Raw genomic sequence first — 12,505 nt, forward strand, 5'->3', positions numbered from 1 at the left:
AGAAATAGCAAAAGAGCCAAGTGTATTTTTCCATATCCTATAATACTGATGAGATCCAGTTCAAAAGGTAACCATCTCAAAAACATTTCATTAGGGAAAATATTTTTCAAAAGATAAAATTAAAGAGAAGCCTAGAGCTTGATAGAAATATTCAAAAACTTTCATCTGCCCACCATGAACTCTTAAGCAAAACAAAAAATATTATCTTCTTCATAATAGTTTTCAAGAAGTTGTCATTTTTATTATTTCCTTTAATCTTTATCACCAGAGTTAATCATGTCAGCATATTATGAAAGGGGAGGCTGAAGTACTGAAATTTTAACTGAACTGACTGAATCCATATAAGTACAAAAGAACTGTAACTCTCACCATAGTTGTCACAGTCTAATTGCCCATTTTTAATTCATCTACCATGCTGTCTTTCATGACAATATAAACCTGTAAAAAGAATGCTGATTTATATTGGGACATTCATTTTGACTATGATTAATTTCATTGTGGTAAATGATTTTAGATGACTGGCCCATTTGTACATCATAATAATGTCATTACTAAACAAATTTGCATTTCCAAGTAGAAATAAGGTGGGAGACATCTTCCTTTTATAGGTAATTTACTGCCATAGGGGGATTATGTCATTATACAGTAATAATGTTCTATATTAATGTACTCTCTCTACACTGGAAATCAAAATATAGCTTGCCTTTAGTGAATGAAAACTGTCACTTAGGAACAGCTCTGATGTTCTGCAGTCTAATAAAGGCAATTAAAAGATAATATTAACTATGTTATTTGATTTTAAATAAAACCGAATACTATAAACTGCCATCAATACAGCCTGTTCATTGAAAAATATACTTTTTTTACTATAAGTAGTTTAAAAAGATACATAATAATTCTACATATTTGGGTGCATAGAATGATTATTTCAACTTATTTATACAATGTAGAGAAATCAAATCAATGTAATTACCATATCCAAAACCTCAAATCTAATTATCATTTTTGTGTTGGGAACATTAAAAAGTCTTCCTCTTGGTTATTTTGAAACATACAATAAATTATTGTTAATTACAGCTGGGGATGTATCTCAGAGGTACAATTCTTATCTAGCAGGTTCAAGGACCTGAGTTAGATGCCCAGCACTGCATGTATGTGTATGTGTGTGTGTATATATATATATATATATATATATATATACATATATATATATATATATGCAGTTTTAGTATAAAACACTAAAATTTATTTTATCTAATTGCATCTTTGTACCTAATAACCATTTCTATTTCTAACATTTCCCTAAAGCCTCTGGTAACCACTATCATACTCTCCTTTATTTGTGAAAATCTTATCTAGTATCACCACATGAATGAGATCATGTATTTGTCTTTCTGAGCCTGCCTTATTTTACTTGGCATAACGTCCTCTAGAATAGCTTATGCTGCTCAAATGAGAGATTTTAATTATTTTTATGGCTGAATAATATTGTATTGTGTGTATATACTTCATATTTTCTTTATTGATTCATCTGTCAATGAACAGCTTTATTAATAACCTATTTTTATGAATAGTATTTCAACAAACACATGTGGGAAGATATCTATTCAACAAGCTAATTTATTTCCTTTGAGATATTTAGCAAGTAGTGTGATGGCTAGACCAAAAGGTGGCTCTATTTTTAACTTTTGAGGAACTTTCACACTGTTTTTCATAGTACTTTTATTAACAAACATACTATCAAGAGTATATCAGATTTTTCCTTTGCCTTATACTTATTAGCACTTATTATTTTCCTCTATGGTAACAGATATTTTAACTGGGTAACATCGTAAATTCATATTTCCTTGATCATGATGAGCATTTTCCCCTCTATTTGCAACTTATTTATATATCTTCTTCTGAGAAGCGTCTATTTACATTATCTACAGCAATATATTTTTATTTGTATTTATTTTTAATTTTTTATTGGTGCATTGTAATCATACATCTTAATGGACTGCAAGATAGTAGAGGCATACATGCATATACCACCCAATTAGCCCTTCCCTAATTCCCATCCCATTTCCTTCTTTCTCCCTCCTTCTCATGTTTGGCTTAGTAAATAACTTTGATATGTTTGTGAATGTACATCATATACATTAGGAAATTTCCCTCTTGCTCCCTCCAATCCCCATCAGTTAGGTTACCTTATATGCTCATCTATATTTTCTCCTTCTTCATCTAGAGTTCCTCTTATGACCCAGTTTGTACCTAGCTTCTGCATAATAGGGAGAGCATTCAATTTCTTACATTTTGTGACTGACTAATCTCACATAGCATAATGTTCTCCAGTTCCATCCACTTCCCTGTAAATGATATAATTTTGTTCTTCTTTATGGCTGACGAATCTGGCTCTTCCATAGCAGTGCACACTAAGAATACACATGAAGCTGTTGTAAGGAATAGGATACTTGTTCCACTCTTATTCAGATCATCATCTGGTGACTATGCTTCCACGAAGTTGGAACCTCATTAGAGCCCTTAGGATGATATCTGTGGATTTGGATATGAATCAAGCAACAAAGACATCCCTATGCTAATATATGTTTGTGTACAGACATGTACACAAGTACTACTGCTTTAGGTTGGATCTGGAATGTCCCTCAAAAAACTCATGGCCACAAGTGCAAAAAGATTCAGAGGTGGGGTATAAGATTCATGGCCTTGAAAACTCACCAGTTCCTTTCTTTCTCTCTCTGCTTCCAAGATGCCATAATCTGGGCAATTTTCCTTTACCACTTACGATATATTTTACACTTAGATTTCTGAGGCTTAAAATATTTACCTAAGTATGTACCTTAGTTCAGTTCATATTGTTAACTGGTGTTGAATTATGATAAACTATCTATATCTGCTACATATCCCATACACTTAATAACTTCAATACAATTAAATTGAGAGATGAAATTTTAGATCTTAAAAAGTAATTTTCTAATTTCATATATTTTTCAAGAATTATTCTTTCTATGAAATAAACTTTATTATCTCTGAGAAATGACTCATATACACAAATAACTAAACAAAATTTAAGTGTCAATTGATGTTTTGAGGAAAAATGTTGGTTTTCTATAAAGAAAAGTAGCAGCAACAATTAAAACAATTATAAAAAAAGAGCTTCACTGAGTTTTTAAATAATTTTGAGAATATGAAAGACTTATAGAAAAGTACATTTTATAAATATATATCTATGTATAAGTGGTAGAAAGATAGATATAAATTGTGTTATTTCTGCCTTTTAAAAGAAGACAAACTAATAATATGTTTATTTCTCAGAAGCCAAAAGTGGACATGGTAGAAATAGAACATGTTACAAAACTGTCTAGTTTGGGTATTCCTATGAGATGAGCACATCATTTATTTCTATAGCTACTGTCAATTATTTCTGATTTCTGGGATTTACTTATACTTGTATTTCTATCTAGTTGGGCAGTTGACAACTATTTTAAAACTGATATATTGGAAAAGATTACATAGTTCTAAAAGTTATCTGTTTACAAATGTGCCTTACCAAGCATTTAGATAATAGTTATGTCATGAAACATTACCATCATGATTTATTTTAAAAAAGGAACCCCAATTAATACAAAAATATCCTCTACTTACTGAAGAACAGAGGAAAAATGATTGTCAATGTAAAAACATATTATTCTATTTGTATACTTATAATAAAAAATTGCTGCTATATTAATTCAAGTAAAAACTATTGGATTAATGTAAAAATATGTTCTATTATGAATGGAGATACAAAATTTAGTAATCAGTTAATAAATTTAAGTTTATTATTATTAGATAAATGTGGAAAGTGTATGTTTTCTTGTCAAAAATGTCTGACTTTTTAAAAATTCATGAGCATTTCTCTTTGGTATTTCAGCACGTATTTTAGTAAATATGGGTTCCAAATTTATGATCAATATTTTTAACTCTATCTCTTCCTTAACCACCAAGGTTCATTGAAAATCTAAATATTAAATGGTTTTCAGAAGTGTTTCATCAACTGCTTTTTGTAGACTACCATTATATAATATTAGAAAATACTCAATGCAAAAAGTAGACCCCATATTGATTGAATCTGATGATGGCTGGTGTTCTTAATTTGGTTTTATGTTTAACACTTCATGGATTATTTATATAGTATTATGAAACTGAATAATCAGCACAGTACAAATTAATTGAATCATCTAATATACTAATGAAGTAAATATTTTTGATGTTTTTATCAAATGTAGTATTAATTTAGTCCAGGATCTACAAAGATGACCTACAAAATTCTAAATAACAAAGCAGTTACTTAACTTATATGAGAATTCATTATTTATAGGAAAATTTGCTTGTGTTTATGTTTTTTCCATAGAAGATACTTAAATAATTTATTAATCATAGTACTGATATAGATCTGTATTTAATTGATAATTTCAAATAAAAATTTTGGAGACGGTGAAGAAAAACTGATAATTAAGATAAAACAATCAAGTTGTAACACTCAGCCACATCTATAAATGATTAATAATAAAATTATTACAATTTTTAAAAATTTATCAGTGTGCGAAGTAAAGAAATGTTGATTGCATTTATTAACATATGAATTTCCACATCTATATGCATTCTTATGAAATAATTTATCTGATAGGTAGGGCACTAGAATATAGAAAATACAAACAATAATAAAATTTTGTGTCACTTGGCTTGTTATATGGCAAGTTTATGAAACATTTTTATGATGTCTGTCACAAGGCATGGAGAAGGTATTTCTGCTTCTTTACAAATGCTTTCTCTCAGAGGTAGAACATCTGTGAGTTAAATCACCAATACCACACACACATACACACACACACACACACACAATAGCTTTATCATATCTAGTCTCTTTTGATTGAGCTATCCTCAAATATGTAAACAAAATGTTATAATTAGATATAGAATGGTCCCTAAAGACCTTGGAGATGACATAACTGAATCATGAGAGTTGTAATTCCAGCAATAGATAAATCCATTATTTATCTGGGTATTATCCTAAACCAGTAAATTGTGGCTGGAGTGGTGGCTGGATCCCTGGGACTGTGGACTTAGGAATTATACATAGTTTCTCCTTCCCCTTATCTTTCTCTTGCTTCTGTCCTCTATGGTGAGAGCAAAGCTCTGTGAAACTGGTTCCATAGCACAAGGGCCATGTCTACATCTAAGTCTGACCATGTGTTTTGTGAGTCTTTAGAGCTATTTTATGAGAGGAAATTGGAAGGGACAGGATGTGGCTAGAAAGGTGTATAGTAGAGACTGTACTCAGGATCTTTGGGAGGGCAAAGAGGAAAACAGGAAAATGAAGTAGAGGCCATGCGTGTTATACTTTAGCAATGAACCTATTGGCATTTTGCTCATGTTCTGAAACTTAGTGTGAAGACAAATTTAAAGATGATGAGCTGATTAAACCAGAGGAGGAAATCTCAAAACAGCAAAGTACCCAAACTGCATTACAGATATTGGTGTCCACATTTAGTAAGATGTACACTGAATTTGGGGAGCAGAAAGTGAAGTTAAGAGAGAAAATGGATTTTTAGTTTGGCTCAAAAGGCATGCATAAATGTGGGGCTCAGAGAGATGATGTAGTGGAAAGAAAGAAGATGGCTGAAATGAAGGAAGAAATAGTGGCCATGATATAGGTAGTGCCAGCAATGGCCATGATGGATGCAGATTTTGCCCTCTCTTATTAATGACTGATCACTTGAAAGAATAGTGAAGATCAGGATCTACTCACTTTAATGAATCTTTCAGAATTAAGTACAGCTAATAAATGCTACTATTCTAGTAATAGCATCTCATCTCTACTTTTTCAGTGGTACATGTTGATTTTAATATTTAGAAAGCAATGTTGTCAGTGAGACATTGTAATTTAATGATATTATTTAAATAATTTCTAGATACCCAGCTTCTGGCTTAACCAAGATAAATCAGATATCTATGCCATTTTTCAAAAGAGCTTATAGTTCTTAAGGAGATTAATTATATACACAAATAAGCAGCCAATAAATAGATACTAATCAATGCCACAACATGAGCAGAATTGAATAAAGTTCCACAGATCCTTAACATAGTGAAATTTAAATAGCTAGATTAATTAAATCTCCATGGAGAAAAGATTTATTTTTAAATAAATTCAGTATAACTTTTATTCTAAAATTAATAAATCTACAAAAACTCAGTAGGTTCTTTGTAACTATTATGTTAACAATGTCCTTCACCAAGGAAAATGCTTCAGCATCATTATCCTTTCAGCTAACTCTAATTTGTTGGGACCAAATAAAATATAAAAAACAAGAAAAATATTCATGTAAACAATTGCATTGGTTTGCAAGGAGTATGAAAGGAGGGGGAAGTTAACAGTTTTTGTTAAAAATATTCAGTGTTTTTTTTAGTTAAATATATTGAAAATACAACTTCATAATGCTCAATCTATTAATATTTAAATATATATAGAGAGAGATAGAAATAGTAAAAGAGAAATAGACAAGTAGGTTGGTTAGTAGGTAGTGAGATAGATACTCTCTTATCCTGTTACTTTACTTTCATCTTTAGAAGAATACTCTAAACAGAAAATTTAGAAAAAGTTCATTCTTCTGGAATTTTACCCAGAAGTGAGTTGATCTCTCAGTTTGAGATTTAAGGACATCATCAATCAGATTTTATCTTTATAGATACTTTTTCTATATTTCCAGAAAACCAGTGGTTTTTATTGCTTTATTGTGAGAAACATAGGTAGGAGGAAAGGCAAATGAATGGATAAAAACATCCCAAAGTATGGTACTCTAATCTCTACACCACTACTAGTGTCAATGCTTAGATAGAATTTATGAATTGAAAGAAATTACAAGAAAAATAATGTAAAATTATTTGAGTAACCTCTGTATTAAGATATTGGTTTGGACTTTATTTCTGCTGCTTGTTGGTTTGGTCACTTGTGCAAGGGGCTTGGTCAATCACCATTCCGAGCCTCAGTTTTATTTTTAATAAAGTAGACTATTTTAATCTTTAATAAGGTAGACTGGGAAGACTATGGCATAGCAAAGTTCAATTTCCATTTTTTTCTGTCCAAAAATATTTCAGAATTAACTACTTCTATGAGATAATTTAAAAGAAAATGCTAAGCTCTTTTACTTGTTTGTACATTTTACATATTTATTTTCACAAATGTAAAAACTTTTTCCATCTTTCTAATGCCCCTTGTTTCTCCTGTCGGTGCCTATTTTTCTCTAGGGTCCTACTAATCTAATCTAACATTGCCATATCCTTTCTTTAAGAAATTTTGGATAGGTAGAAGGAAGAGCTGGAAAGAGAAAATACAAGGCCATTTCAACAGAAAACATTGGTGTACTTGATAAGTCAGGTTAAAAACATAATGTAACTCTAAACCAGAATATCATATGTACAGAAATAATGTGTCTAGCACGTGCCCTGCTCTGCCAACAGGAAGAAAATTATCTGAAAAGAAAATGACTAGTAAAGTTTAGCAGTAAATAAAACAATTAACCATCACCCTCAAATTTCCCACTCTGGGAATGAGTAGAAGGAAAGATACAGAAATAAAACAGACTTCTGTTTAAAATATATGGTAAATAATCTGGAAAGATAATATTTAAAAAGAAGAGTAGAATATACTTCCACAGTAACATAATTGGTAGTAAATTATTACAATAGCGGTCAGAGTACAATTAAGAATGAGACAATTATTTGCAGGTTGAAATTTTCTATAAAGGCTTTAATTGCTGGAAAAAATTTAAAAATGTACATTTCCTCCTATGTGACAAATTGAGAACAGAATTAAAATATTTGATGAAGTCCTCAACTAAGAAATGTCATAAAAATAGTTTTTTTACTTAAAGCAGAAGCATATGTCAAATACATGCACACACATTATATATATAGTACATATATATTAAAATTAAAGGAAAGCTAATTTATATTGTTTTATTTAATAATTTTATTTAGGCTTTCTGTGAAAAGAAACGTTTTTAGGACTTTTCTCAATAAATTCATATTAATTTTTTTTTTTTTTTTTTTTGGTGGTACTGGGGTTCCTGGAAGCCCTTCTACCTCCGGGCTACACTCCCAGACCTCTTTTTACCTTTTATATTTGGAAACAGGGTCTCCTAAGCCAGCGTGGGCGGCTGGCTTCGAATCTGCACGATCCTCCTGTCTCTGCCTCCCAAGCGCGGGGATTACTAGCGTTCGCCACCACGCCCGGCAATAAAATCCTATTAATCTTAATTCTGTTTTTATTGGTATATTATAATTACACATCATAGTGAGGTTCAGAGTGATGCAAATATGCAGGCACCAGACCACTCCCATTTCCTCTGGGCCCCACTCCTCTTCCTCCCTCATAGATAATAACATTGATATAGATAAATTAACATATGAGCAAAGGATTATTTGAATTGCTTCCATTTTAACAAAATGTTCTGTAAACAATAAAATTTAATTCCCTGTAATTGAAATAATAAGAATAAAAATAAATAGTTCTGCTTTTGAATTATAAACTAAGACAATTTTACTACTCTTTCAGTTAAGAAATACATTATTTTCAACAATAATGTTAGTTTGTCCTGGGTCCTCCATGTCTTCTCATTTATTCCTTTTGTCTTTCTTTTTAAAACAAACATTCCTAAGTATACTTACGTTGACTACAGTTTTAAATAAAGCTACTTGTTATATGTGAGTTAACCTACGTGGACATTAACCTTTTTAAATGAGCTTATTTGTGTTTGTATATTACATGGATTAACTGACTTTTAAAAGCAATTACACTTACAGAAGTTGTACAGAATATTAAGTACAAAGCACCTAGTACAAAGAAATCCGGGTACCTTCAAAGATTTATTATATAAAGAAAAGTTTGAATAGAGCAAGTAACATGATGAAGAGTACATAAAAGTAAATTTGGGAATGATGATAGAATCTAGTCCATAAAGAAAAACTTAAGAGATTATACTTTTTTCCCTATGACCCTTAGATATTTAGAAAATTGCTTTTTGTGGGATTCTATATTAGGGGAGAGAAAATGATATTTGTGTTTCCAAGGCAGAGTTTAGATTTACTTTGGAGAATAAATCGTAGGGAAAATTTAGAACTAGTTAAAAGGAGAGGCTAATACCAGTTGCTTGTCCAATAATGAATGATGCCAGGTTAGGTCAGGGTGGTTGGCATGCTATTTTTTTTTATATTTTATTTGGAAACAGGGTCTCACTAAGTTGCTGAGAGCCCCACTAAGTAGCTGAGGCTGGCTTAGAACCTGTGCGATCCTCCTGTCTCACCCTCCCAAGCGCGAGGATTACAAGCGTGCGCCACCATGCCCGGCTTGGTTATGCTATTGAAGAAAGAAATGTGTCAGCTGAAGTGTTTTGAGTTGCTGGTAAACAGGAATTCAATTTAAATGAATTTGAATTCATCCAAATCTATTTTGAATGATTTATTATGGATAATGTGAATATTTTATAATGCTATCAGAATTTTGGGGGGACCTTATCAAGGTCAAGAAGTAATATTAAGCATCACTTCCCCAATTTTCTTACTGCCATACTGTAGGTAAGTAGACATTGTGATACTGGACTGTATGTAGGATTCTTTTTGGGCCCATGCAGCAATTCTGTAATATCAGGGACATAAATTCTTTACATCCTTACAATCCTGCAATTCTTCTGTCCACAAAATTACATGCATAATAAACTGGCTTTTCTTTTATAAAATAATTTAAATATCAAATGTGTATTTATTTGCTGAAGAATATAAAATATCCAGTTGTGGGTAGGAAGTTTATAAAAGTTTTGGTAGGTTCAGTAGCTCAACAAGGTCATTAATGACACAGTTCCTCTGTACACTGTCATGAACAGTGCCAGCTTTACTCTAAAATGAGCTTTCCGGGTGGAATAGGATAGCTTCCAGCACAGTGAGGGCCAAGTGCTTCCTCATTTGCATCCAGCTTGAGAGAGAGAGAGTTGGGACAGCATAGACAAGTTGTCATGAGCTTAACTCTTATTGAGCTAGCTGAACTAAATGTTTCACAAATGCATAGCAAAGATCTGCTAAGCCCTTGCCTTCCCTTCTGCACATCTGGCTTTCAGACACCTATTTCTTTCAACTCTCACCTACGATGCAAATTTCCAGTAAAACACTATCAGTTTTCAATAATATTTAATAGAAAAAATATTTCATGTCTTACTTGACAAGTGACACTGTGTCATAGTTTCTAAAACCATAAAGGAACAGGAGTGATACTCCCTAATTCCTATCAATAAGAACTCACTAATGGTTCCTTTAATTTGGTGTGCATCCTACCAAAGGTGATCTCTTACATTTGGAAGTTCAGACTGTGCTACACTGCTAATCTACTAAATATTTTAGGAAATTTTCTAAAAGTTAACTTAGATAACATTGTTTCAGTAATTTATGAAGAAAATAGTTTTAAAGGGTAATGTTTTAACATTTTATGACTCAATGATATTTGTTTTTCCCAATTACTTATAGCACAAAATATGCTTTAATTTTACATCTTAATATCTTGTGCTTTTAGTACTGAATATTATCCTCCCAGAATGAGTTGTTGCAGCATGTACAGGTAGATCTATTGTGTGTAGATGCAGAATCAGTTACTATTCTGGAAGCTTTTGAAATTCCAGGCAAAATGTGCTAATGTATCAGCAGGGAATAAACTGAAGGACTTTTGTCTCATTTTTAACATTCATATTTTTCCTCTGATAAATATAGATCACATATATTACAACAGCCTGCCCCCAAACTCTTTCAGTGCAAATATTTATGTAGTGTTTTCTGGTTTGGTTAATGATTAATGTTTTGTAATTCTACATTATCGAAAGAGGCAGTGTCGTAACTCAACCACAGTCAACATAATACAACAAAAGCAGTTTTGATCCGGAAAACCATAAAGTTTGTAGAGCTGAATGAAATAAAAACTTTTGGTTCAGATGTGTATAACTAAATAATTGTGAACTATGATTTAAATTACTGAAAATGGCCATGAATAAGTTTTCTAAAAACAAAGGGAATATCATTTGAAAAAAGCTTTCATACATTTTGCTGTTTAATGCCACTGAGCTGTACTTTCTCAGATGAGCCATACACTTTTCTAAACTTAAGAATAAAATCAATAACATAATTTTGAAAGTTTCATTATGCTTCTGTAGCATTTCATGCCATTTCCTCCAAAATAACTACTTCAGTATGAGTTACTTATTTGTTTGTTTGTTCTTTGGTACTAGAGATTGAACTCTGAGCTATATTCTCAGCCCTTTTTATTTCATTTTACTTTTTAAATTTGAAACAGGGTCTTAATGTGTTCCTGAAGCTAGCCTTAAACCAGAAATCTTCTCATCTCAGCCCTCCTCACTAGGTACTGAGATTATAAGAATGTGCCTCCACTCTAGGCTGTGAGCTACTTCATCAAGCTCAAAGAATTCTCCAGAAATATGTTTCTAAGTCAGTCTATTAATTCATACATGACTGAGTGTATTACATGATGAGTCTTTTCTGCTTTATTTTGCAAAATGAGTCAAATAAATAGAATGTTTTAATTTTTCCAATAAATTTATCTATTACATTTTAAATGTGCCTGTTTACTTACTGATTTATGCAATGTAAGGCAAAAAAAAAAACTACTTAATATTGTAGAGATAAGTACTAGCTAGAGTTTGAGAATTACAAATAGTTGTCCAAACACTAGAAAAAATAAGTCATGTAGGGTTACAGAATTGTAGTTAAGAAAGTTATGCAGTCCTGGAGAATTAAAAAAATATTTGTTGATGCCTTAAAATAAAAAAAACTCCCAATATATTGCAAGTATGGTTGAAATAAATCATGCTCAGAAATGAACTGTTTTAGGGTAAAATTAAAATTAAGCTAGTCTGTGCTTTGGAAGAAGAGAAAAGAGAATATATTGAGTAGAAAGAATAATCATTTTAGCTATTTCTAGTTATGAAATCAAGTAGAAATGTCCAAAATTTTTCAATCTCAAGTTTTCAAGTAGACCTGGACCATACAAGTCATATTCTAAATCCAAATTAAAATATTATCAAGTTGGTCAGGCATGGTGGCGCACACTTGTAATCCCTGCACTTGGGTGGCTGAGACAGGAGGATTGTGCAGGTTTGAAGCCAGCCGCACGCGCTGGCTTAGGAGACCCTGTTTCCAAATAAAAATGTAAAAGTAGGTCTGGGAGTGTAGCCCGGAGGTAGATGGGATTCCAGGAACCCCAGTACCACCAAAAAAAAAAAAAAAAAAAAAAAAAAAATATATATATATATATATATATATGTATTAGCAAGTTGTTCACATGGTAAAGTGACTCATTAAACTTTGGTAGTAAAATATATTTTGTAGAAATCACTTAAAAAATATCTGTGCTCAAACCTGGCATGGTGGTACATGCTTGTAATACCAATATTTGGGAGGCTGGTATAGG

The sequence above is a fragment of the Muscardinus avellanarius genome (assembly GCF_963383645.1).
Source record: "Muscardinus avellanarius genome assembly, chromosome: 1".
Lineage (NCBI taxonomy): Eukaryota > Metazoa > Chordata > Mammalia > Rodentia > Gliridae > Muscardinus > Muscardinus avellanarius.